The following is a 4,816-nucleotide window of genomic DNA, read 5'->3' as shown; positions in this document are numbered from 1 at the left end:
TTTTTTTAATTATGGTCCATATGCGCATAATTATCCAATATGTACACCGTTTTTTAATAATACTGTGTCCACGGTATGATGTGTTATAATGTCTTAATATTGCTACTTAATAATGTGTCCAGGGTGGATAATGCTTTCCCTGATCAGCCTGGTTGAGTCCCAGCCAGAGCAAACACTTCTGACGGCACTCTCCAACCAGAAGCGCACATCGACATCGTCAGCAGGACGCAAACAAGCAGAAAGAAATCACACACACAAGAGGTACAAGAATATACCCAACTGACGCACAGATAGCCAGAGATAAACAAAGGAACAACCACAGAGATGCTATAAATAAGAAACTATATAATTAGTAGGACAGAATAGCCAGGAAATAGGACAAAGCCCTCAAGAGAATAGATATAAATATATCTAGTGAGATATGTAAAATGAAACAGAATGCCAGGAATATAAAGGAACAACCACAAAAATAGGATTATAAATAAGAATATCAGTATATATTGTAGGACAAATGCACAGATAAGTCTGACTACAGTTCTATAGTAGGAGTCTGACTACAGTTCTATAGTAGGAGTCTGACTACAGTTCTATAGTAGGAGTCTGACTACAGTTCTATAAAACTGAATCTCATTGAACATGGTAATAGGTGCTCTTAGCTGTGAAACTGAATGTTGCTCTGTTTTTGTGTTCTCTCTTCGCATCAACTTTGACCTCAGGCAGTAGACAGGGTTGTGTGGCCATGACAACAGGGACTCTAGCTGGATTATGGGATGTACTGAGCTGCACCAATCAGGAGAAGTATATCTGTAAACACCTGGCAGAAGGAGCGGGGCCAACACCAGAACCAATCACACCTGTCCCTCCCAGGTGCTATGAGGGCTGGAGTCCTCTGGGGTCTAGGAGCTACTGCTTCAAGGTAGACATAAGAATGAAACTAATATGTATTCTGACTGTAGTAACAACCTCTAGAGGAGTTAAAACCTCTTAAGGATTAGCCCCTGTTTTCTTTTTTCTCTTACAATGACATACCCAAGTCTAACTGCTTGTAGCTCAGGACCTGAAGCAAGGATATGCATATTCTTGATACCATTTGAAAGGAACCACTTTGAAGTTTATGGAAATGTGAAAGGAATGTAGTAGAATATAACACAATAGATCTGGTAAAAGATAATACAAAGAAAAACCCAACCGTTTTTTTGTATTTGTTTTGTACCATCATCTTTGAAATGCAAGAGAAAGGCCATAATTTATTATTCCAGCCCAGATGCAATTTAGATTTTGGCCACTAGATGGCATCAGTGTATTGTAAAGTTTTAGACTGATCCAAAGAACCAAAGCATTTCTGTTCAAAATTCAAGACTGCCCAAATGTGCCTAATATGTTTATTAATAACTTTTCTTGTTCCAAAATTGTGCACTCTCATCAAACAATAGCATGGTATTCTTTCACTGTAATAGCTACTGTAAATTGGACAGTACAGTTAGATTAACAAGAATTTAAGCTTTCTGCCAATATCAGATATGTCTATATCCTGGGAAATGTTCTTTTTTCTCACAACCTCATGCTAATCGCATTAGCCTATGTTAGCTCAGCCGTCCCGTGGAAGGTACACCGATCCCGAAGAAGTTTTTTAATGTTGTTCCTCCTCATTTGACATCTATACAGCCAGGTTCTACAATATAACAACATAATAATAATATCTGCCATTTAGGAGACGCTTTTATCCACAGTCATGCAAGAGTACATTTTACAGCATGGGTGGTCTCGGGAATCAAACCCAATATCCTGGCCTTGCAAGCACCATGTCCTACCAACTGATCTACAGAGGTTCTAGGTCATTCAGGATAATGACCTGGTTTGTCTTCATATAAGGATCTCTTCCTAACTGTAACGGATCATGATCCAGAGACAGTCTGTAGGATAAGGATCTCTTCCTAACTGTAACGGATGCATGATCCAGAGACCAGTCGTAGGATAAGGATCTCTTCCTAACTGTACAGATCATGATCCTGAGACCAGTCTGTAGGATAAGGATCTCTTCCTAACTGTAAAGATCATGATCCGAGACAGTCTGTAGGATAAGGATCTCCTTCCTAACTGTAGCAGATCATGATCCAGAGACAGTCTGTAGGATAAGGATCTCTTCCTAACTGTAACAGATCATGATCCAGCGACAGTCTGTAGGATAAGGATCTCTTCCTAACTGTAGCAGATCATGATGCGTAGGACAGTCTGTAGGATAAGGATCTCTTCCTAACTGTAACAGATCATGGTCCAGAGACAGTCTGTAGGATAAGGATCTCTTCCTAACTGTAACAGATCATGATCCGGAGACAGTCTGTAGGATAAGGATCTCTTCCTAACTGTAGCAGATCATGATCCAGAGACAGTCTGTAGGATAGGACTCTTCTTCTAACTAGAGATCATGATGCGTAGACAGTCTGTAGGATAAGGATCTCTTCCTAACTGTAACAGATCATGGTCCAGAGACAGTCTGTAGGATAAGGATCTCTTCCTAACTGTAACAGATCATGATCGGAGACAGTCTGTAGGATAAGGATCTCTTCCTAACTGTAGCAGATCATGATCCAGAGACAGTCTGTAGGATAAGGATCTCTTCCTAACTAGCAGATCATGATCCAGAGACAGTCTGTAGGATAAGGATCTCTCTCTAACTGTAACAGATCATGATGCAGAGACAGTCTGTAGGATAAGGATCTCTTTCCTAACTGTAACAGATCATGATCCAGAGACAGTCTGTAGGATAAGGATCTCTTCCTAACTGTAACAGATCATGATCCAGAGACAGTCTGTAGGATAAAGGATCTCTTCCTAACTGTAGCAAGTCATGATCCAGAGACAGTCTGTAGGATAAGGATCTTCCTAACTGTAAAGATCATGATGCAGAGACAGTCTGTAGATAAGGATCTCTTCCTAACTGTAACAGATCATGATCCAGAGACACTCTGTGTCTTAAATGACATTTTACCTGTGTAGTGACCATAGGGCTCTGGTCTAAGTAGTGCACTACCCACAGGCTCTGGTCTAAAGTAGTGCACTACCCACAGGGCTCTGGTCTAAGTAGTGCACTACCCATAGGGCTCTGGTCTAAGTAGTGCACTACCCACAGGGCTCTGGTCTAAAGTAGTGCACTACCACAGGGCTCTGGTCTAAAGTAGTACACTACCCACAGGGCTCTGGTCTAAAGTAGTACCTACCCATAGGGCTCTGGTCTAAAGTAGTACACTACCCACAGGCCTCTGGTCTAAGTAGTGTACTACCCCATAGGGACTCTGGTCTAAAGTAGTGTACTACCGCATAGGACTCTGGTCTAAAGTAGTGCACTACCCCACAGGGCCTCTGTCATAACAGTAGTCACTAACCACAGGGTCTGGTCAAAGTGTACCTACCCATAGGGCTCTGGTCTAAGTAGTGCACTACCCTATAGGGCTCTGGTCCAAGTGTGCACTACCCACAGGGCTCTTGGTCTAAAAGTAGTGACTACCCATAGGGCTCTGGTCTGCAACTGAATAGGTTGTCTGTCTGGTCCAGTTTCTTTACGGGCATCGCGCAGATAAGAAAGACCTGGTTTGAGGCTCGGGACTTCTGCAGGGGGATTGAGGAGACCCTACTTCAGCATCCACAGTTCTACAGACCTCCAGTCTATGCATCATGTGTAAGTTCTTCAACCTCACTTAAAACACTCAGATATGCAACGAACACACCTTTATCGGTTAGCAACGATTCCAGCCCTCAATAATCTTTGACAGGTCTAATTCTAGGATCCAAAGAGTCAACTCATAAAAGTTTTAATAACATGTTTGTTACTATAAAGGTTTAGTAACACGTTTGTTACTCTATTAAAGGTTTAGTAACATGTTTGTTACTATAAAAGGTGATTACGTCAACATGTTTAGACAATTATCAACGCATAATAGAATTGGTTTATGTAAATATGTTTGTTTATTCCGTATCATAAGCGGCTGTATTAATAACATGTTTCGTGTTACGATAACAATCACCTGTGGTTTAGATTACCAATGTTTACGCTCTCATGTCAACTATAAGTGAGGTTTTGTATTAACAATGATATATTGGTTTGCTAAGCTATCTATAGACAGTATCCAATAATCAGATTGCTATATTCGTAATACTCGTGAATTCAGAATGGACAGGTCATGCGAGTTAGTGGTTGAGCACTAGATCTCTGTTACCTGATACAAGAGCCAGCTCTCATAAAGACTATGACGATTATTTGTTACTCCGTGTTAGAAATGAAGATTTAAGATAAACATATGGTTGGATCAAGCAAATGTTAGATTGTCTGCTATACAGGTAGTTATAGTTTAACATAGTGCAATTCCTGTGCTGATGTCCTCAGTATTAATATAAAAATTTACGTACTAGGATCTCAAATTAACATAGTGTTGTTTGTACGCCGTAATAAAAGTGAATCAGACTAATAGTGTAGACAATACAGTACTTATTTCCACGCGGTACTCATAACGCCCAGGGTGTTTATTCAGGTATTTACCAGTCAGTACAAATGGATGCGAGAAAACTAGATGCTAATATATGTTATGGAGATCATCTCGTACGCTCATTTGGACGAGCGGTGTATACCAATTCAGAAAGATGTTAGGGGCTAAGGTTTGGTATGTATACACGGTAGCATGGTGATAATATAGAGTTATGTTTATCTAGGAGTTTAGCGGTACGTCGATTATAGGCTCGGTAATCAGTTCTTCCTAACTTCGGAATGTAGCAGCTTACATATAGGCTTTGTGGCCACAACATCCCCAACAGTCCCCAATCT

General features: G+C 40.7%; 1 pseudogene; it reads left to right on the top strand.

The window, feature by feature from the left end:
* Positions 1 to 4,816, top strand: part of LOC112073999 (macrophage mannose receptor 1-like) — a 61,281-nt pseudogene that overhangs the window by 12,979 nt on the left and 43,486 nt on the right.

The sequence above is a fragment of the Salvelinus sp. IW2-2015 genome, unplaced genomic scaffold (genome assembly GCF_002910315.2).
Source record: "Salvelinus sp. IW2-2015 unplaced genomic scaffold, ASM291031v2 Un_scaffold2457, whole genome shotgun sequence".
NCBI classification, from domain to species: Eukaryota; Metazoa; Chordata; class Actinopteri; order Salmoniformes; family Salmonidae; genus Salvelinus; species Salvelinus sp. IW2-2015.
This window is presented reverse-complemented; position numbering and strand designations above follow the sequence as displayed.